This window comes from Opisthorchis viverrini (genome assembly GCF_000715545.1).
Source record: "Opisthorchis viverrini unplaced genomic scaffold opera_v5_321, whole genome shotgun sequence".
In the NCBI taxonomy this organism is placed as follows: Eukaryota; Metazoa; Platyhelminthes; class Trematoda; order Opisthorchiida; family Opisthorchiidae; genus Opisthorchis; species Opisthorchis viverrini.
In genome coordinates this window covers 276449-300830 of record NW_008751979.1, presented here as the reverse complement: position 1 = coordinate 300830, position 24382 = coordinate 276449, and positions in this window count along the sequence as shown.

The window sequence follows — 24382 nt, the reverse complement described above, 5'->3', positions numbered from 1 at the left end:
AATTCCTACTGCCTATTCTGGATATCGTAGACAAGCAACTCCACTTCCTAACCGCACATAATTGATTACAGTGGCGCTGCTGTTGTATGCGGTTTCAAAACGCTATCCTTCACTTACCTATGCTGCCAAATAAAGTAACACCATAGGTGAAAAATCTTCCGTTGCGCAGATTCCATTTTCAGATCACCTATATGTTTCGTCTTTGAATTCTTGGAATGGTAAGATCCTTCTAATAAAATTCGAAACCCGGTGCTAAAACGACTTCCGACTGTCTTAATGGGTGTGCGTCCTTAAAACAAAGAACTTATTGTACTGATATTTGTTGGTTTTCACGAGGTGGTAAATCGAATCATTGAAATAGCTTTTGGTAAACTTGCGACCTCTTGTAGACTGATATCTGACTGTTTTTACCTAAGCATGTAAATTTTAAGCCGTACACATATACCGTATATATATATATATATATATATATATTACAGCCCAGTGCAGTATATCTAGAGGTAGGTAGGGCCAATATGCGCGCGAAAGGTGTTCACTTCTATTCGCTTGAAACCCGTTCTACACAAATCGAAGTTCGTTTTAGCATAGTTTATGGAGAGGCGAGTAGGGCCAATATGCGCGCGAAAGGTGTTCACTTCTATTCGCTTGAAACCCGTTCTACACAAATCGAAGTTCGTTTTAGCAACCATAGTTTATGGTTTAGATCCGTTATTGAAAAAAACGAAAAGTTTATGCGACGTTCTAGCATATTGTCACTAATAGGTAATTAGGACTACTAAATCTAGCAAAATTGGGGCATAAACAGCTGTTTCTGCGTTCATTATCTACATCAGGTTGCGGCACAGATATGTTAAAGCAAGTCGATTTTATACTTAAAAAATGGAACGAAAGTTTTGGAATAAACCCGACAGGAATTACTAGAATAAAGTGCACTGTAACCTGGACAAGTGTAAAACTATCGAGTAGGGATGAAAAACATAATTCTTTTATTTTATTTTACTGAATCAGTTACGAAATCTTGACTGACAATGGGATTTATTTATTTAACATACCAGTGCCCCAGGTAGAGCTTTTGACCGAAAAGTAGCCAGATTTTTATTGGTTGCTGCTGACCACTTTGTCTTCACAAAGGAAACGGTACAAGTTCCGAACATGTGAGCGGTCAACACTCTTGAGTCTTTTCGCAACCAAATTAATCCTGGTGGAAGAAAGTCGTTGCACTTGTGTGAAGCCATATATAACTGAATGTGTTGAGGACAAAGTGTTTCAGCAAAATTTCCTTAGAAAGAGTTTGAACCTCAGTGGAAAGCAAAGATAATCGATGGAGTGTCCTTTTTGCTAACCTGTATTCCAAATTGTAAGTAGCTGAAGCCTTTAATCAGCAGCATTAACCACTGCCTGAAGTACTAAGAAAATACGCGCTCAGCTCAAATGTTTTTTCTTGCGTCCTTTACAAGTGATACATGTGCTTGAATTGTGTCTCCCATCTAACCAACGTGCTCACTTGAAAAACGGAGAAAGGTCAAGTTCCACGTTCTCACCACCACAGCCACGTGATGCGGAAATCACTAATGCTGAGAAGTAAGAATTTACCGCAAGTTCGTGCGACACATGTTGAATAAAACATTGTAAATAAAAAAACCTGCAACTGAAAGAGTCCTTCTCAGGCCGTTCTCTGTGATTTTTTTCAGGTGTCGCGTTTGGATAACATATTGTAGTTTTGGGGCATTGTTAATTACTTGTTTAATGGTTACTTATTATAGATTATTTAAGACAGCTGTATTTTACTGGAGAGTTTGTCCCGCAAGCAATTCTAATCTATGTTGAAAACCCATGATGCTCTGTGCAGCACTTTCATCCTTATTGGTGATTACAGGCAAAATATGACCAATCGTCCAGTCTGGGTGAAATGCACACCCAGTAAGTGTGAGGAGAGAATCTTTAAATTTTGGTACTGAAGTGAAGTCAAGTAAACTAAAAGGACACCACAAAAACAATGATTATTAATCGGCATTTTATGTTGTTTGCAAATATCTTTGTAAAGCAAATCACATCAGCAGTCGGGATGAGTGAAACAAAGCCAACACAATTAAAAAACTGCGAAGGAAGAAAAAACTCTGGACACATTTATTACCCCAAACTTATGAAGCAAACTTTCTGCGCTGAAAGAGCAATTTAGGTCTTTCTCATGAACAAAGGGTTTACCGCATACTCGCAGATCCTTCCTAATTGACTCACTGGGGTGCAGGCAAACTTCGGGTAACTGCTCGACTGATCAAGGTGAGATGTCACGTTCATGATTTGAAGCTTGAGTCAACGTGACCCTGATCCTACAAGTGATTTGAAGTAGTGGTCGTTTATATTGACGCGGGTAAGCTGTGTGAATTGCTAAAGCAACCTCACTGTATGTCCCTGCATGCGTTTCAGACCTTAGTGAATTGAAATCTCCTGGCAAAATAAAAGGCAGTGCCGTTTAACCAAGGCATGCAGAGGAACATCTGAGCTCTTCTTCAGGTTTAAGGTCTGGCAAAAGTTTTGGGGCTAAAAGGATTCCAGTTTTTGTGTCCTGAACCATGCACTTTCTGCTGCTTCATCATCATCGCCATCATCACATACTCATCATCATCATTAAAGACAGCAACATCATGTTGGCACCTTTCTGCTGCTTCATCATCATCGCCATCATCACATACTCATCATCATCATTAAAGTCAGCAACATCAGTGTTGGCACCGTTTCTTTACTGCCGTGCCTGCCCAATGTAGCGTGCGCTGCAACCCAACAACAGACTGTGTGCACGCAGTTGGTCTAAACACCTTGTTTGCTAGGCTCAATATGGTCTACTAAGTGTCTGCTAATGGTTCTATCATTTTTTGATTTGTCACAGTACGATAAAACCCCACAAATATTTGTGCACGGTGAGCGATTTGAACGGCAGATAAGATGGTTCGGTTGTCTTGGCTTTCCCAAGACTGCAAATGATGGATGACCTTCTCACAAAAGATTCTCGATTGTGATTCCTCTTAAGTTTAATCCTGATACAATTGAACCTGGTAACTTTGAAATATTCAGTTAAAATCACCACCTTGTTAGAGACCAATACGATGTGGACACTTTAAGACCAAGGTAAATGCTAAACTGATCTCGCGTCCACCTACAGTTCAAAATGTTTTGAATCCAACTCCAAGGTTTCTTCAAGATTTCGGCTTCAACTTCAGTGGTCTTATTATCATCTTCGATGCAGTATTTAGATGCACACAACGCATAGAAATATATAGCCCAAAACCACTCCGTGCATTCTTTAAAAAACGTCCGAGGATGATTTGGGCTACATTATTTTGTGAGGATCTATGGCTAAAATCAGGTGATGCTCATGATTCATTGGTCAAATCAAGTAACCGTTAGCTGCAGCAATCAGTCTTCAGTCACTGGAAAATACAATGCACACTTATTTCAATACAGCCCATGTAATCTGCATATTACTATTTTACTTACCAAACCTGCGGTGAACAACCTGAAAAAGGTGAATTTTAAAGCCCGTTATGAGGAGATTTCACACCATAATCTATCCTCATGGTCTGCTAACGTTTTGACATTAGATTGCATTTATCTGGCATTTTCCTTGTTCGGTCTCCATAATCTGATCTGAAAAGCGTTCGTTGCGTTAATCTAACCTAGTAGTTTTGAGTTGCTACTAAACATAAGAAGTCTTTGCAGAGACCCTCTCTTTTTCTATCTAGAGGGATATTGCATTGTATTTTCCGTTTGGAACTGGGAAAGCAAAAATCCTTAAAATCTAGTAAATATTCTTTAACAGTGATCCAAGATAAAATCAGCATAAAACAATATGCCTTTATTCATTTCATCAACTATAATTGTATTCTGTGCATCGTTTGTAACTTGTTCACACTGATGAAAAAAGTCCAGGGAGCATGATAGCACTAGTTACACTAACCAGGTGACTATCCAAAATATCTTACGCTGTGGTAAATTCCAGAACGTTAACTAGTAATTTACTGTTGGTCAATCATGAATGCTTTACATGTTCGTAAAGTCACGCGCATTAGACTTGCCAGTATAAGAATACCTGGTGAAAGTTCACGTCCCCAGCAAATTCCAAGAGCTTCTCTGTCCAAAGCAATACAGTACTGCCTTTTTCCTGTATTGCAGATAAATACCACGTTCCCTCATTGTCACAAGGCAACTGTAGAATGCGTATTTCGTTTTTATATCTTTTATTAATAGCCAAAACTTTGTCACAGCGCGTCAACATTTGACCAATTTGTTATTGGATTTGATAAAAAAAATTGATCCGCAACAATTTTGTTGTGGTTTGTTTTGAACGAGTTGCTGTCAACTTTGAGATGGTCATTCAGGAGAGAGAAGGTTGCCCGTAATAAATAATTTCGTTAGCTGATAATTTTAATCCAGAATGTGCTAGTTAGAGTGATAAAAATAATCCCAATCACAGTCATATCGGGGAAATACAACACACTGTATCCTTTGTTTACAGGGCGGGCAATTTGCGCGCAAAATTTAAGTGCGCATGATTAATATACCGCGCAGAGATACAAGTGGATAGAGAGGTTGTTTTTTGTGTGAAAAAATGAATAAAGCAATAAGAGTAAAATGTCAATAAAATATTAATAAAAATGAGATAGGAATTAATTTTTGAAAGAAATTCGGGAAATTGCTTAATTGTTCTCCTGAATATCGGATGCTGTGTCACTTGATTGCCATTATTGGACTATGAGAGGTTTACTAGATGGACTTATCTCAGAATGACTAGGTTTCGCTATCCCTATGTTGGTGCAAAAATGCATGGTCACAGTAGTTGAAGAAAGACACTTTTGATCTAACAAGGGTCCCGAGATGGTCTGGTAACGGCTCCCAACACGAGTCTTGGACAACAGGTTGTTCGTCACTTTTGGAGGACCAAATCCAAATACATTGCTGATAACAATGCAAACTTCCTCGAATTCCTCTTGAGGGTCAAACTTCCTAATATTACATCAAAAATAGATACAAAGCAAGGAAAGATCACAATGCACAGATCTGAGCACCTCTGGATATGAAGAGAAGCGTTTATTTTGTCATAGCATTCATCACTGATCGTATTAGACTTTTGGGAGAAATAAATTGGAAGAGTTAAGCGGGTCTTGGTAGAGCAATCAACAAAGCTAATGTTGGTCGGATAAGAAAATTTTTTGCATGGTTTTATTTCGCGAATTCGTCCTGATGAAGCAGCTGCTCTCCGGGTAAATAAATAGATTTGTAGTCTGTTTGTCGGCTATTAAATATAAATTATTCACGGCAATATTTTTAACTTATCGCTTGAAGGATTACATTGTAAACATAAAAACACGTTTGTTCACCGGCGGTCCAAACAAACAGCTTCTACGTGATCACCGTTTTGCTCCCGCCGGTTTGGAAACTGACGTCAAAATGGAATAAACTGGTATCGTTGCCTGAGACTGTTGAAATTGCTCGTCTCCGAATTTCACATTACAAGTACGTAGTTTTTGCAACGGGACCACACTGGTCATAACATATCGGTAATACTGCAACTACACATTCACTTGGGGGATAGTATAAGCGACAGATTCACGAGCCCACTTGTCAGTGATTGTTTACAGCAAGAAAGAAGTAAGCTTGTTGAAAATAAGGGAAATACAGGCAAATGTGAACAATCCCGAAAGGAGCGAAACCAATGGTTTGTATCCATCGTTGGGGAAAGAGATCATGTGAGGAAGTAGTGGGAATATTTTATCCCATATCTGCGGATTTACCATACCACCTATCCACACACATTTACGCCAATGCGTGGGTGGCTGCACAAGTAAGCTGGCGCCTGTCCTGAGACCAGGACAAGTGGCATCCGACGGATGAAGAGGGTTTTATGATTCATGCTTGGATACTGAGCGGAAGAGGCAATGTGGTCATCTTTGCTCAAACCAGGAGTGTAGTGCTCAGAGTCTAAATTACCTCAAGTGATCAAGGAATGTTACGTGTAGGTGCAAAAATCTGGGTTAAAATTCAGCAGTTTTTCATGCTTCCACCCAAAATTGGTTTATTGTTCATGATGTTCCTCCTCAGTTTGTATTGTTTTTCAAATACTGGAAGCCTTCCTGTGGGCAACAATCAAGGATCTACACTGGGATTGCTGATATTGCAATGTACGCGAAGGTAGCTAATTACAAGTTTAACCTTCAATTACGGTTCACCTTGAATCCAAATTCTATGTTATACACGGAGTCAAGCTGTACTGAAGATCCGAGAACAATCAAGAAACTCTTTAATTCGGAATCATAGGCCGTGAGCATCTCATGACCCTCCAAGGCGACTTGGAACGGCTTTCTTCCGGTGGATGAGTGGGGCACTGTCGATCGCTTTAAACGGCAATTTAATGACTTTACCGTGTTTCTTGTCTTTTGGTGTAAACAGACTTGATTTGCAGGACGAAATCTTATTATAGGGACGATACCTTTAGCAACAGCATAAATGCCATTGACTGTTTAATTCGGTTTTGCGATCAAGTGATTCGGAGGACCTGGTAGTTTGCCTCCAACGAACATGTATTATCGTTCCTCGAAACTCTTCTCGTATCCCATACGATGTCCGAAGTGATAATATTTCAACGTAACTTGACTGACAATAATAAATGAAAGAATGGATGCAGACACAGACTAAAGATCACATGAAAGACAGAAGCAGTTTTAGTCATTATTTTGCTTCTTGTCTGATGGGCTTTGTTAATTGGCCCATTGAGAGCCTTTCTGGTTGAAAGACTCATCTAAACTAAACAATTCTGCGGTTATAAGGTACTAACTATGCGTTGTCGTGTATTCCACTCCTTAAAAAGTCTGTTTTTTTTCTGGCGAATTCGGCTGTCAAGACCACAAAATGGGTGCCAAGGTCAAACTGTAAAATCGTCACTAGCCAAAAATAATTAAATATCTTCATCACAGTACATCTGTTAATTTACTGTTCCCGTTCGCCCTAGACGAAGAAAACTGGTAGAGCTGTGTGGTCTGGCAATGTAACAATATACATAATAGTTTCATTTGGTGAGGCATATCCTTCAGTTTATAATGGAGACTTAATCGTGTAGGTGAAGCCGTTATGCTAAAAATCGGAATGACTATATTCTTAAACAAAACGAAGAAACAAAGACAACAAACCCAAAACCCGTAGATTTTGCGGTACAAGCTCCCTCGAGTTTCATTCGAATTCCCCTGTCAATGATTCCCCATAAGCATGTTACAGCTTTACAGAGCATTCCGGCTTTTCAACACCGGTTTATTTTAGCTAAGTAGTGAAGACCTCTTTCAAAATTCCTAGATAAGTTCATACTACCAACATATTATTTACTGTATGTTTTAGCATACTTATACCACTCTGACATAGTTCTTAACGTGACCTAAGAGGTTCAGCCGATCAGAAGTTCAGGATACGCACCAATTAAACTCCCCTGAATAAGTACTCCTGGCTTTTACCGTACTCGCAAACCATTCTGCATCACTGTGGAATTATCTTTCTCTTCTACTTTATGTTGCCTTCTCAAGGAGCACTTGCAAATCGGGCAGTGTTCTCTAGCGAAAATGGATCCGTTTGGTCAGTTGTTTAAACTACGCTTATTTCATTGTTGACATGACTCGTAGATTTGATTCAATCTGTGAAAAAAAGCTGAGAAGCGGATTGTTGCAGTAGCACTGTTATCCATAATTGTTTCCGCTGATAGGGGAACCGCTGAAAACCGAAATGCAGCGTAACTCTTTCTAACTCGTTTAGGTTGACTTTCGGCCAAGAAACGCTTTGATTTGCGAACATATCATCCGGAGGGATGTAGATCGTCACATCATTTCTCAAGTCTCAAAATGGTTGGGTAAATGACATGATCATCCAAAATATGAGGGGCCTTGAAGCAAGGCCATTAGAATCCGTAGCTCAGGTGAGAAGACTCAGCTTACCGGAGCGTCCTTGCACCATCAAAGTGAAATAAGGAAACTCGATGATTTCCTCACATTTTTATGAGTACTGGCTCTATATTATCATATTCAGCCTTTCACTGAGTCAAAAAAATCAGTAGAACTTGAGAACACAGCATCACAATTAGTTGTGTACTCAAACTTCAGTCTGTAGCTGACGCGCTGCAATAAAACTGCTAGCCATACCGCGTTTTATTCAGAATTCTCATTTACCTTCAGAAAATGTTCTTTGAAGATCCAGCGTTCTGTCACTCAAACAGAATATGCGCCAATTTTTTTCGTCCACGGCTAATTTTGCCGTGGTCAATCACCTTTAGCCTTCCTTCTTTTTCTTCCAAACACTAGCTGGATTTTGATGACCTTATATCATTTATTTTTTGGTTTGCAAGAAGAGGAAATTTGGACGAAAGGCTTCATATATCGTTGAGATTCTTCGTGGTTTAACGAATCGTCAGGCTGAGCAGATTCTCCAACAGCGTTTTCGGTTTGCACTTCAGATACCATACATCCTATAATAATAATCCTTCACGTGTAACACCATTTTTCTGCCTAGCTCTCATTTCACTCGATGGAGGGACGAGGACGGAACGGACGGGGACGAACTACCAGGTTGCCTCAGCCTACACAGAAGAAGCCAAGATACGCAGGTAAGGCCCAAACCAGGAACCTTCAGGTCACTAAAGTCGTGCTCTAACCGATGATTCTCTCTTCAGTTAGCATGCGCTAACTGAAGATTATAATCTTAATCTTTGCTAAAGTAGTTGTTGGGCAATTTTGAGGAATATGCCTTCGAAGCAACTGAGGTGCTCTCAGGTGCATCGGGTTATTGTTCTTCTCAGTACCCTGGATTTTGTGGGGATACAGCATTCATTCGCTATAAGCAGTAGCACTTGGTGGCACTTAGTTCCGTGTTTTGCTTACTCGGATTTCAGATCCAGAGCGGAATATGAACGCAGAAAGGTTGAAAGAAGAAAATGTCAAGAAGACAAAGAAGACAATATCAATCGAAAAATATCCAAGGCCGTTAGACGGACAAGTAATCAAAATCAGTCCCTTAAGCAAAATCACTATAGCTTTGCGACTACATGAAAGAGTTTAAATCAAACACCGATTCGAACGTTCGTGGATATTCCCCGCAAGAGACATTTGTATTGCATCATTTTCGACGTTGTATTGCATAGTGAGTGGATTTTTTCCAGAAGAGTATGGTGCACTTTTTACGATGTACCTAGAGTGAAGAAGGTTTGTTTCTGTGGGTTGTAGGTTTAACGAATGTTTTTGTCCCTAGGTCTGTTATTTTCTCAAAAGGGGCTGTGACATCGTCAAAATTTACACCGAATGGACATCTTTGCTCCTCTTGAACAACACTCATTCCTCAATTTTCCAAAACAATTCAGACGGTCAGTTCTCCCAACGTATGCTCCTTTCGATTCAGTACATCTGAATTATAAATAAATTTCATATTCCACTAAAAAAGCACGTACAAGTGTACCAGTTTTGTGCAAGAACTCTCAGTTCTGATGCTAAACTCCAAGGTTTTCGCTAGCGAACGTTTAGCCCCTAGATTCCGTACAACATTCCCCAGAAAAATTCTATGCTAGATACAGATTTTGATAACATCCCGTAGGCACTGGCTCTGAACATATTTTACGACAAAGTTTCCGTGTGCCATTTCAGTTGGAAGGAAGTTTAACGATTATAGATTTAGATAGGCTGCGGTATTTATTCTCATGGTAAAAGTAAACAAGGTGAGGCAGAAGAATGGTCGTGCTGGGCTGCTGGTTTTGTCTAGTGCCATAAACACTTAGTGGAATTTATATCCCGTGAATGGAAAATGTTAGTTGAATTTACGTGGTTGCTGAAACTTGTGCCCGAACTAAATGGGTTTAGAAAACCGTTGGTAGAAAATGTAGGATAATAAGTGTCCGGTGAAGTGTCCGGTGAAGCGACAGTGAAACAAGAAATGACACAAGTGGCTAGTACATCTTCAGAAAAAAGTTGCGAAAATTTAATTGAGTGAAAAACACTTGAACTGGGTTATGCTTTTAATGTCAGTATATGGATGACTTTATTGATCACAAAATCAAAATCTGACTGGTTCGTATTTTGTTAAGTTTCAGTGTGTTTCTGCATTTTTTTGGTGCGTAGGAAAAACAAATGGAAGTGGTGAAGGTGCTAAATTTTGCCTGTTGTGTGATCCTCTTATAATAATATTGGTAAAAGCAAAGAATAATTTCCTCTGGACTTACGAAGTGGAGAACCATACGTACAAATGAGAGGAACTCGTGGCTCACTTACTGTTGTCCTTTCTAAAGCGAAATGATCATAAAATATCCGGTACTTTTGACGTAGTATACTAACTCTTTTCGTTAGAGTTCGGTTTGTTGTTGGAGGCTTCTTAAGTTGTGGATTTCTCCCCAAAATGCAATTCAGGGAACCAAACATCAGTGAGTTCTCTTTGCATGGAGAATCCATAAATTCACAGTCTGAAGTGGTTCAATGCAAGATACAAAAACAGTGACACTATGCCGATCATATTCGGCATAGATCGATGTTAGTGTCAGCAAACCCTAAAAGCCGGATAATCGCTCGAAACTACATCACAATTGCGACTGATGGATGAGTAAATCCCACATGGCAAAACCTTGTAATATTTATGTGAAATAATCTTCAGTTGAATTCAGGTGCTTAAATAATTATGGCCTCTAATATAAGATATGGTGGAAAAGGCAAAACCAGTCGCATTCATTGTGCTATGGGATGTGTGACAATACCGGAACTTCAAAAGTATCCACAGGAGACGCTTTTTCTTCATAAAAAGTGACCTTCTTTAGCTATGCCCATAAACTGTTACATATAGGGGTACACAAAGAACCAGTAACAAAAGATTCGATGAACTGTGGTTTCTGGTAAAATGAAAAAGTGATTGGTGGTTGGAATGTGGTGCTGCCCATTGCAAAAGTTTGTCGATGTTGGATAAAAGCCAAGTCTTAGTGTAACAAGGCAAGCATGCTGGTTTGAAAGTACTGACATGCGTGGATATTTTGCAAATTTGTTTCAAATAAAAACTTACCTTGAATTTTTCTAAAGAACTAGCTTCAAATTGTAGTGTTGCATTTATCCAAATAGTTGCTAAGTTAGTTTAGACAGTCTTGGAAGTAAGATGTGCTATAAAAGCAAATAATCTGTTTATGTTATGGGAAAATATCATTCTCAAAAGCATCGAAAGGATTTTAATTTGATTCGCTTGAATCACGTCACGGTGGTTACTTCCTTAGAAGTGTGTTTTTACGAAGAAACCAGCAATCTCATATACAAAACTAAGGCAATGGCTGCCCAGCTACTTATTGGAAAACTTTTGTTCTACTAAATAATGACAGTATGGAATAAATTCAGGCTCAGCGCTTCTTCTCCCTGGTGTAGACTCACAAGAATTATTGCGCCCGGACAGGATGAAATCTGTCCAAACTAGAGTGGCATGAAGATGTTTTCCACCTATCCTTCAAGCGCACATAAATCAAAACAGTTAATTAGGTTTCAGTTGTCTGTGGCACTTTCTGGATAGGAAATCGGACAGGCGGTTCAATTGCTCGACGCAGACAGGACATTTACTGGGTTGAGTAGTCATGAAAAAAATAATGACAACATCCAGGCGTGAGTACGTTCGCCCGTTCGGAACTTGATTCGGTGCCAAAACCAAAATGACTTAACCAGAAGTGGAGGAGGACCTTCAATTATCAGCCATGCAAAATATCCGTTAGTTCTCGAGAAAGAAAAACAACTAGTGGACCTCTATTCTCAACAAAATTCAAACGTTCCTTTTAATATCACCATCAGCAGCGGCATTGTTTAACTGTTAAATCGGCATCCGTTAGTATTTTCTAAATTTCGTGTAAACAGCATAAAAAATAAATATTAAAGACGTCAGCAGAAGCGCGGCCGTCTTTCTCCGTATAAAACAGGTCAGGGGCGATGACTACTGAAGAGAATATAAGGCTAATGTTGTAAACTCGCGCGACCATATTTGATGTGCTCTTTTACCTATTGGAACAAGCAAGTAATCGCGTTTTAAAGACAGTTTTCCTTAACCCAAGGTTACCATTCCCAGTGGTGCCTGATTCTTCAATTGTCTTTTGTTATCTTCATCAATAAGTAGTATTTCTTCGGTCCGGAAGGTTGAATTCGCTATCTGTTAGCCCGAACCCTTCCAGCTTTCATTCAAGTTGCATTTATGGATTTGTAGGCGACTGCTTATTCGACATCATCAACTGCGAGGACAAAATCACATGACCAACTTTTACTGATAACCACAAGACGTTGGGTTCAGCAGTAATTCATCCAAATTCTCAGCGTTTCCGCCCGGAGTATAGAAATGATCACATTTCAATGCAGTTAGCTGAGACTGTATAGATTACATATATGGAGTACCAGTACAAATGCATTTATGATATCTTTGAATAAGGTAAAGAGAAGTTGTGACCAGAGAAAGTTCAGCAGACAGATGAATATCAGGGACAATGTCAGCACATAGACTCAACTAGCGTAAAACATACGTACTTTACCAATAAATTATGGCTTTTAACGTATTTATCTGATCGTCGGTGGGGCGCCGTGTGTTATCATTACATCTCTTCATGATGGGGACTGATGAGCAACAGTTGTCTAAATGATTGAAAACTAAGAAAAACAATTTACTTGGCAAAGTACACTGTGTACCACAAACGATAACACAAAGATAAGCGCCCCGTCCACCAAGGAATTGCAAAGAAGTTGAAAGGAAGATCAACATTGTCATATCGAATTTTGCCATTAAGTTGTTGAAAGAGTATTCCGAGGGTGAATTCCTTAGATGACGGTGTAACAGGCGTTAGAGCTCATCGATGTCGGTGGTAATAATTGACCAGTTGGACATTGCAGAAAGGTGGCGCTACATGAACGTACTTAAGAATAACTGAACTGACCTCTCGGTATGCTGATTTGATTAGAAAACTTTCGCAACGGATTGAGAAGTCATCGTTTCCGGATATTTCACCCCACTCTTCTGAACGTTGAACACATACACTTCTAAGTGATTCAAGAGTTCATTAAGGAAATTTTGTTGACCAACCTGAATTTTTTGAGGCTCAGATTAAATGGAAACACCAAGTCTGCAATGTCTTGACGCTCTTCACAGATTTTTTGCTACCAGGAAGGGATTTTTGGACTTAAGTACCTATAGAGCCATCAGATTAGCTGCCGTTATTATAGTCGAATGATCAGATTTGTTTTCGTCCCGTCTTGTTCAAGCAGATTCCGTCGTGAACTTCATCAATAACCTTGTTAAACACAACTTGCAATGTTCGTGAGATTTTAGATCACGGTTTATCGTGCACGTTAACCGTTTGCTGTTCAAATAAGGTTGTTTTATGTGCTCCTCGACTGATATAATACACTTTCTTCATATTGGATAAACGAAATGATGCCAGTCTCACAAGTTCGCATTTCATTTGACACAGCCACCCAGATGCCGATCCGCCGCTACCTCAATGCCTGCAATTTCAAATGGAATCTATTAAGAAATGTTTATGTAAGTCCTAAATATGCCTTAATCGATTGATTTAGCGCAGGTTTGCGTGGACTTGCATCGCTCGAATATGCTTTCCTGTTCTATGTTGTGTAAAACAAGGCGAAATACGAACGTCTCCACTGTTGACCGTGAAAGCCACACATGTTGATCTGAAACACATGGAAACGCCTGCTAAGTTCGCTGTTGGAATTATCCGATGAAGAAGTGCTACAGCTTTGCAGAAATCACTTTTTCAGGTCTATACTTGGAAGAAATTTCGCTTTGGTTGCTTATTTACCGCAACCCACCTAGTCATTGTCCAGGGTAGTTATTTAGCCGGCACACTGACTTTCCATTGCCTCAGTTCAGTAGTGGAGCTACTCTGTTAGACTGAGTCGGTAAAATTAGACAAAAGGTAGAATAACACTGGTTCCACAGTCGATAACTCAAAAGACTCCATGATACACGTTGCCGACAGCAATAGTGTTAGGGTGTGGCCCTACGTTGCACTGTTAGATACAACATGTAAGTAGGACAGCGCAAACGGGTTTGATGCGAAGAATGAAAGCCCATAAAAGACTGCTATGCCAGGCCCCACGTTATTTCACACGACAAATCCCGTCGATTTTCAGGGGTAGCAACCAACTAAAGCAAAACGATTATGTAACTCTGGGCTAGGAAGTATATTGAGTTCTTCTACCACATAGTCTTTGAAAACTGAAGCACTTTAATCGGGTAACTACTAACTTTTTCTGAAAAGAACTAACTTCTATCCTCAGCCATTTAGTTTGCCTTCGAACTTTAAAAATCCTAGTAAAAAGGCAACAAATTAAACTTTCAGGTTACTGTATAGACAGTACAGTATCCGTCAGAATTTTTCGGTTGGTTCATAGTAGCACGAAAGTGTCCTTAATCTCAAATCATGTTGTTTCGAGACACTCAGAGGCAACTGTTTACCCGTACATTGAATTAAAAAATTACCCTCTAGTCAAAATCACTTGATGATTTTATTCCGCCAGCGTTTTACAATGCCGTTACACATCACGCCGTTGCCACAACCAGGTTGACATACTTTGGGAAGAAGCTTTCAACTACTAGAAAGCGATGATATATTTATTTCCACATTGTATCTGCTACCATGCCAACCACGTGGTAGAACAACAGACTATCTAGATGAAACCATTACATTAGGGATAACATCGTCTGGTTTTTTGTAATGACCGTGAAACACATCGTAACATTAATATAAGTGGATCGGTCATCTGGCCCAATGACGAAAACTGCATTGCTAATATTTATTCCTCGGGTCAGGTTGCTCACGATAATCATTACATGTGAGCGAAACTTGCGCTGTGTACAACCTGAAGATGAAGTCTGTCTTCTTTGAAGCCGTCCCACCGATTTTAGGATAGGACTCTGTTTTGAGCTGTATTTTGGAAGAGCAACTATTGTCGTTGGTTTTTCACTGGGCTGGGCAATTTAATTGCAGACGTTTCATCACCAGTCGAGGTGGCATCATAAGTGCGTTGTTATGGAGGGTAGCAAAGCATAGCGATGGGTCGGTGGTTGTGGGTTGAGTAGGGTTTTGTGTTTGTTAATGTACATACTGTTAACTGGGGCTGTTCTATCACAATTGGTTGTTCAGTTGGTCGGTTCCACTGGTTGCTCGGTTATTCTGTTTCTTGATTGTTCGATGACCGCGTAATGATCTACCTGCCCTCATTTTCTGCTCAATGCTGGAGTGACCTATGTCATTGAATATTCTGGATTCCGGTGTGTGACTTTTATTGATCCGACTCCAAGGAGCTACTTGCATCTTGTTTTGTGAATTCGCTATTTGGCTTCTGTCGAGTTTTCCGGTGGGTATGTCGGTCCATTGCTCTTGGCGGTGCAGAGTGAGCCTCCGGATAAAATAACTGAACTAATGGAGGTGATTCGCGTTTATCACACTTCGTCTATCACATTTCATCGCGTTTCTCAAATGCAGTTTCACCTCTATCGGTGTACCTCCTGTGTCACAACCATTGTGCGGCGATGTGGAAAAGTTTCCCAATATAAGGAGTAATACAGCAACCTAATACGCGATAAGATCAGCCTAATCAGACTTAATCAGAAATGAACAGTCACGGTTGAAAGAAGACTGACTCAGATAAGAGAGAAGCAAGTGGATCAAAGGGTACAATCAATTTTTATGACGGATCACGGGATGTATGGTCTCAGAAAGAACCCCAAAATGCGATTTAACAGAAAGGTGATATAAATCAAGAGATGACTATTAGGAAGAATGTGATAATCCAATCAAGGGCGAGCAAAATAATGAAACTGATTTCAATGTGTGAGTTGAACGTGTGAGAGGCAAAACATAATACTATTCACACCAAATAGTGGAAACGATACAGTCTACACTCGTCTGCGCAACAACGTGAGATTCATTACGGCAAACCATTTATCTTCTATTCACAAAAAAACAACACTTGTGTAGAAAGAGTGAAGCCAAAGTGCTGTGCTAAAAAATGTCACCAACCTTCAAGTTTTTAAGTTTGTTTACTCAATGCACCTCCATATTTGCCCCCCTGAATGGTAAAATATATTTTCAATAGCAGGGGTTAGAAGGGCTTATCAATGCAACATTACCAGCCTGACGTGCGGATTATTGAGAAGCGTGCATCAGTTATACGAACTTTAAGTAGCCCGAAAGAGCTGGGCTAATGAGTGTGATTTCAAGATCAGGGCAATGAAAGGCAACAAAGAAATCTTTGCTTTATGAACATTTTTCAAATACGCTCAGCCTATCATCCGTGTTATTCTGTGGTTTATTTTACATGAAAGCCAATAGAACTGAATGTTGGTGCTGCAGTTTGGTAACAGAAAAATTCCGGCCGCAATGGTCACCCATTTTTGTTAGCTTTCCTGCATGTCGTGCGCGTAATTACTCCCTAGGGAGCCAGTCTCTTGAAAACTCCGTGGTTGATTGCACTCTATTGTTCTGTGTCTTTAAGTATCAGATTACATCTCTTTCGTTTCGGCCTCTAAGTGTCGGATTACAACCCTTTCCTCCATACGCTGAAGCAGCGGATGCTTAGAAATTTGAAAACAGGCATAGCCGATGGACACTTAACAAAAAGTTCTCCCAGGAAATACACGCATCCAGGGCGTCTAAACTATGAAAAATTTGGCAGCTTATTCAAGAACACTTGAACTGATTGCATTGAATGCTTATGTGAAACAACTATCTGTGTCGTTCACTTCACATCTAAAAAAATTTAACGTTGCACGTTATATTATATATATTATATATTATATGAGTAGAAATTATTCCCCCGTGTTTTTTCACATTCATACCTTGAATGCTTTTAAACCCACCTAGTAAAAATATAAAACTCCCAACATTTTCCGTTTTGCGCAGATTTTGGGAATATAATGAGGTAATTAATCTGATGCCTTTGCTATACCCGAGCAATGCAAATGGCTGGCGAAAACGTTTAGGATGGATTTTCAAGGCAACTATGTGTTCACCAAATAAAACGCTTATTACCGATAAACGAGGACGACTGTTTGTGTTTGCAGGCTATGAAATAGCTATCCTTCTCAAGTTGTCTCAGATTTTGCATATGCAAATATTACACTGCAGTTGTATTACGGACACTGGTATCCAGCTGTACTTAGACAAAACAAAGAAATGGCGCACAGGAGGAACGACGTTTAATTTAAACGTCCTTCACGACTTGATGTATCGCTGTTCTGAGTGACAAAACTGAGGGAAAAACATGAGCTATTTGGCTTGTGGAACCCTCGAAAGTCTTATCGTCTTCGTAGATGGATGTTTTTAGAAGCGCTCATTTGTTACGTTCTACAATGTGGCCTAAGCCATGGAAAACCTGCGCGTTGCCTTCTCTTGTTGGGCGTGTTTTCACTAAAGCAGAAGGCTAAAATTGAGTGCCAGGCACTATAGCTTGGTTGAGGGTGAGTTGGTCGTCCGTTTGGAGAAGCTGAATTAATTCTGGTTACAGGTCAACAACGTGAGAAGAGAAGCCAGCTCCGGTGAATTGGGTAGATGAAAGTATTTGTGAATTCAACAGCCATGTTGTCCTTGTTGACGTCCTTTTCTGTTTTTCTCACCTGCTGTCTTACATGTTTTATTTTGTTGTTCAAGGCTGAGGGTGTACCATGGGTCGAATTCGGGTAAGTCTGTAGAGCACAAGACGTGATAAATCCTCACGAGGCTGGAATTCAATGTACTAGAAAATTGTAGTGTCTCAGGTCCAACGAACCCATGTGGAAGAATGGTATAACTGTTTAAATCTTTAACTTTCTGTCGTTTTCAACTGTAAATAAAAAGTTGTAAGACAATTCCGGCTTCTGGAATTGTCTTACAACTTTTTAGTTCTAGTTCTTGGGATCATACTGAACCCAAGAACTAGAACACACTACCTCACGGAGGAGATGACAGCAAGTGCCACAAACCACAAAAGTGGCTTGTATTTGTTAAGCACTGTGAATATGGTGACAGGCTCAGGAACTTCACCTTCCTATTTGTAGTACTCCATGAGATGCTGATGTGCCATTCAAGTGAAGATCACACGGCCTCTCGAGCAGACCAAACTCTTGTGCGCGCATTATGAATTTCATCGTATAGTGCTGAAGGCGAATATGATATGAATATTCTAGATCTTATAGATATGCGGGTTCTGGAGACAGAAGAGATAAGGATCGCATGGCACTGCCAGCGATGATTGTCGTTAACCCCTTTGTAAGGCAAAAATTGTTATCTAAATCTATTTAGCATGCCACCACTGAGCCGCCCGGATAGCAAGGGGACACTTCTTGATGCCACCGGAGTAGATGTCAACCATTTGGTTCGGGTAAACCGCCATGGTGCAGCTCTGAAAACACCTACACACAAGTTTGCTACGTACAATAAGACTGGACGGAATGGATATCTTAGGAGTTATGTTCTTTAACTAAAAAGACCACAGTAGCTTGTATAATCTAACTGATATGGTATTGGCTCACAAATGAGCCCGTCCTCAAGCTCAGCACCTTTCGAACCATTCCACAAGCTTTTTTGTTTGGTCTGGAATGTTGAATTCCTTTGTTACGTGTACTGGTCTCCAAAATCGGCCATGATTGTTGCAGAATCAGTCTTGTTGATGCATTTATTTGCGTCCATGCCAGTACAACTGTTTTTGCGAACATGTGATGTACGTGCAATGTTAAAGCAGGAAGTGGTTCTTCCTAGAAGAAGTTGTGTCAACAAAATATGCTTTTTATTCTGGACATGTGAACAACATTCCGAGTTTTTGAGATTTAATCAGAGGGCCGCTTTTGTTTTGACTGATCTTGAGACACTACGAGAAAACAGTCCCGCAGAGCTTGTAAACCTCATTAAACACGATTCCTGATTAGCGAAAGCAAAGAGAACACAGAGTTAAACAACCGAACTAGAATTCAGGAAAATTCGCTGATCTCCTTTCTTGCTTCTTATTTGAGTGTTCACTGGAATGGATAGAAAAACGACGCACTGGCGCCAAACTTGGTGAAATAACTCAGAACACAATGATGAATTTCTCCTCATGGATAACAACTCAGAAGAAATCCAGCGTGTTCAGGGTAGTACAACTCACTACAAAGCACTCATAAAGTTATAAATGAAAGCAAGTCCAGGGTTCATTTCTGCGTTGCGTATATCCATCCAGCTTTTAGCCATACGAGATATAACAGTCCACGAGGTTACGGAATCATTATTCCTAGCAGACGGGCCACAGAAGATATTCAGCGGCGTATAGACAATGCCTGGCGTTCATCCACTGAACTAGATATTGTGTTGAACCCGTGCACACACATTATGTCGAATGCCATTTTGTTTGATGTTTCTCGGCTTCAATCTATATGGCTGCAGTGGGTATCTGTGCTATGCTCGTCAATTTCAAGTTTTTTTACTTGGAAGTTCTAAGCCATTTTCAGCTACAGTAAGGCATCTAGTAAGCCTCACTAATCCCGTCAAAATTTTGTTTCACAAGTTTTGAGCTAATCAATGGAAAACTCTTTGTGTTGTAGTCCGATAAACTAAACGATGTTTTCAAGTGAAAGATCAAGGGTCCGAACCTAAACAAACCTAATCCTATTAGGAAAATCAGATTGTCTGGATCTGCGGCACAATCCAAGTCCAAGAGAGTAGAATTTGCTGTCCCGAAGTTTGAACCCAATAACATCTCGGATCCCAGTTGGAACTGAATTTCGTTTCAAGCCACTGGTTGCTTGGTGGACAGTGTGCCTAAGCAACATTCGGTGGGGATCGCAGAAACAACCACACGGTCAACGAGCACGGGTGTCATCAATAGGTAAAGCTGGAACGCCTTCATCCAATGTGCACACAGTCATGTTTTCTGCAATTTCGAAATCAGGTGTCACAAGTTTTGAAGCCGTGTGTGAATGAAATGAACACTCGCTGAACACGTTTGTTTTGGCGGAACCGAAGAGGTTTCAGTGGTTTCCACGTCCATACCGTAATCGAGCCGATCATGCTTGTGGTATTTCGAAATGCTATGTTTGTGCGAAGTGAATGAATGCTTTGCAGCAACGAGAGAACCTAACTTACAATTGGTCTGCTGGTTTTGAAAAAAGCAGGAAACTGCTCGTTTCCCGATGTACGAAATAGGTACATTTATTTTTCACTATATTTCCAATTGCACAGACAAGCGGCACAGAAAATCATCCCAAGCTAGCTGATTTATTTCTTGCTTCCGAACGACTGTTTCCTGAGCCAAGATTATTCTAATTCAGAAATGTCTCAGATACATGTCCAGGGATCATAATTAGGCATTTCCAGAAGATTTGGGATCCCTGTAGATTTAGGTTAACACTTTCATGAAGCAAACTACTCACAAGTTTGCTGAAAACTCTTCGACAGCCCATGACTGGTTTTGCCTTTCTTGGGCTCATCAGGTAGGCGCAGTCCCCGAGTTTCCGCCAACCTCATGTTCTACTTCAACCCAAATTGGACTGTTTGCGAGAAATACAGAAATTAAAAATCAATTTGGTTTTCACGAGAGACTCAACTGAATCTCTCGTGTATGTTATTCTACAACTGAATGTGCTGCGCACAGGGCACCTCATGATTTAGCTGGCACGATATTCGAGATAACGCAGTATATTTTCATGAAGTGAACTACTCACAAGGTTGCTGAGAACTCTTCGACAGCCCACGGCTGGCTTCGCCCTTCTTGGGGCTCATCGGGTACTTAACCCTGTTCGTACAGGCCATGTTTCAGAAGTAAAAAGCAAACCAGAAGACTAACTCCGCTAACTAACTACTTAACGTGAAAATTCGAAGCAATTAAGACCCACATTTCGCGTGTGAATAAGTGTCCAAAAACTTGCGTGCATGAATTCATAAAATTATTGAAAACTTTAAACTTTGTTTCTAGATATAACCAATATATCAGGTCACTGTGCTTTGAGCTATAAGAAATAAATGAAATATTGCTTCACTTATGCCCTACTTTGATATGATTGGAAATTCATCACACAGTTGTTTGCAAAAAACTTTCTAAAGTACTAAATCTTTTTTTCAGAGCAATAACTTATGAGATGACATACAACAAACGACTTTCCACAGAATATCTCTTTCCGACGTTTCATAAAAGCACTTGATGACAAAAGTAATTCTCAACAGCACATGCTTGTATAAACACATTGGTCCATGCCTGGCTGCATGCGCTATTTTCCACATAATGCCTACGCATAAAAAACAAAATCCCATTTTTGACAAATAAGCAATTAGATATCGACTCACTCCATCAAAATCGCAGTTTTCCTCCACCAACTCCTGTCATCTCATTACGTCCGGTCACGCATGAATCATTCAGCGTTTGATCTCCGTAGGACAATCTATCAGCAAATTTGATATTTAAGTCTCAATTTATGTTTCGAATAGGGTATAGTGGTGACCAAACCGTAATTAGTACCTACAAGTATCAACTATTTCATATCCTCGCCATATTACATGTTTAGTGTTTGTAGTCGAATCGGTACAAATCACTCCACTTATTCAGACTGTGTACACGAATCAGCACACCAAGCACCGTTAAGAGATTCTTCGGTAGGTTCAGACGTGGTTAATCCAACTTGCGCTTCAGGGGAAACTGGTATGGGAACATGCCCTTACTACTTTGATTATCTCCTTGGGGTACCACATGGGATTTGAATACCGAGTGACGCAACACAACTGCTGCATACTCTGCACGTGAACTAAATTTGGTGGGTCTGATAATTCTCCTCATGAGTTGGAACTTGTGCACTGCGTGCTAAGCAATCTTGAGCTACAGTGGGAGAAATGCAGGCTTCTAAATTGCGTCGAATATCAAACCACTTGTGGACTTGTAGCTAAGTGAGAAAATCCAAAGGATGATTCTATTTAAATAAGGATTTTTGCTCACGCATTCCCAATTGAATACCGCTTTGTGTTTTGCTGTTTACGATATATAGGTCGTTGAGCATTACTTCATTGGATCAAGGTACAGGACATAAGTGAACCTGTAAACAAGCGGATGCTCAAATATAGTTCAACTTGACCTGAGGCCTACGCAGATTACACCAACAAATGCATTGTTGGACAGCATTGCACGTTTGTCATATAGCAAAGAGTTTATTGGGCTGAATACGAGAGCGCCGGAGTGGTCTCTGGAAGTAACCGGACTCAATCGCACTTGCGTCACATCTGACCAAAACCAATTACGTTATCGGCAAAGTGCATTACTTCGATGACACGTTACATGAGCCAATGACGCGTGTGCCTCTTATCCAATCAGCGCCCCTTTCCTCTTCTTTAAGTAGTGCACACCCGTAATTTTAACATTACACTTGAGAGTGATTTCTGGGATCTTGTAAGTTCGTGATATGTTGGTCAAAACAACCAGTCACAGAATACGAAATTTGTTGTATATTTCCGTTCCTCTCATGACTTCTCCGTTGTGTCAAATGAGCACTTTACGACTCTTCCACGTCCATGTTTACATAGTAGGTAGACTATTATCAGGAATGTCTTTTCTAGGAAGGAACCGAAGGAACTAGAATTTGTGCCAGTGGCTAAGGTTTGACTGGTTCTGTTGTACCACAGAAAGGACGAAGATCCATGGATCTAAAATTTCAAGACATTTGGTTGCATGACATTCGCCATGAAGTGCAAGAGAAGTGAAGCACTGATTTGTTGTGCTCCGAGCAATTTGCCCAGTGAACTCACTTGGCTCGACCGGTCTCCACTGGTGGTCTGCCTTGGGATTCAACAAGCCGGGAACGTACCCGCGTCACAATTTGAAAATAATACAATCGGGCTAGAGCAACAGTGTGGTGGTCTAAATGTTTGGCACGTGCAACATAGTCAGTATTTCCCATAATAACTATCTTCATCATGCACGGAAACCATCAACTTGGCAAAAATAAGTGAAAGTACGCCTGATAGCCGCTAACCGAAACTGCACAATCGACTCATAGCTGAGTCAGATGTGAGTACAATATTGTTTAAACGTAATCAAACTAGGGAAGGTTGTTACATTGAACCACAGCATTAGTTTCAAGGATGCCTATGTTAAATGTACGCGATGTACGAATTATTCGACAGCTGATGACAATGACATGATTTGTGCCGATTCGATTAAAGAACTAGACAATATAAAATATCACGAGGATCTTGAAGTAGTTGATACTTGTGCGTACTAATTACGGTTTGGTCACCACTACATCCTACTCGAAACATAAACTGAGCTGATAGATTGTTCTGGCTACGGAGATTAAACGCTGAATGATTCATGCGTGACCGGACGTAATGAGATGACAAGAGTTGGTGGAGAAATACTACGAAACCGACGGGGCAAGTCAAAATCTAATTGCTTATTTGTCAAGAAAGTGATTCTGTTTTTCTATGCATGCAGCCGGGTATGGGCTGTCGTTTTGTTGAGAATTACTTTTGTCACCAAGTGCTTTTAGGAAACTTCGAAAAGAGACATTCTGTGGAAAGTCGTGTGTTGTATATTTAAGTTATTGCTCTGAAAATAAGATTTGCTACTTTAGAAAGTTTTTTGTAAAAAAAAACTGTATATTTAGTACTGTATAGAGTACGGCATCATCGAGCGGCATTCTGCTCCAGGTTCCCCTATTATAACGGTCTATGAGAGTGAATGTTTTGTTTATGAAAATTGTTCTGTCCATCGCTGAATATTTTATGCTCGATGGAGACTAAAAGTTAAAAATATTCCGAAACACAAATTGCATTTTAGGATTAACATACTTCATAAGACCTGTTTCCTTGACGACTAACTTTTTGTTAGTCCTTTATTATGGTCATTCCTGTAAAACAAGTTTGAGGTTGTGCCCTTTCAAACAGACAGATCATTGAAAGACATCTGTTGTAATGAATTCAAGTAGTCTCCATAAGTGCAATGTTGTGGAATGTAGGTAGCTCGGGTGCGCTGTTTGGTTGTTGGTCTGTTCGCCGAGCTTGGCAGTTGGATTGCAAACGTTTCATCACCAATCGAGGCGACATCGTCAATGCAGTGCACTGAAACGGTTGCAATCCAACTGCCAAGCTCGGAAGAACAGACCAACAACCAAAATCTCCATAGAACTTATGATGAAGTTGCCCCAGTTTTAAAGCCCATCAAATGTGATAACTTGAGATTTAGATTTCATTAACAGGGACTTGACTATTCGAAGAACTCACAAGCGACAAACCATAACTGGTCATTTATGAAAGGTAGTTATTACTGAAAGGAAAATTCTTGGTAAATTTGTATTATAAATACGAGGAGCACAGCTTCATACCTAACCTTATGAGGTTGGCAAGACAAATAGT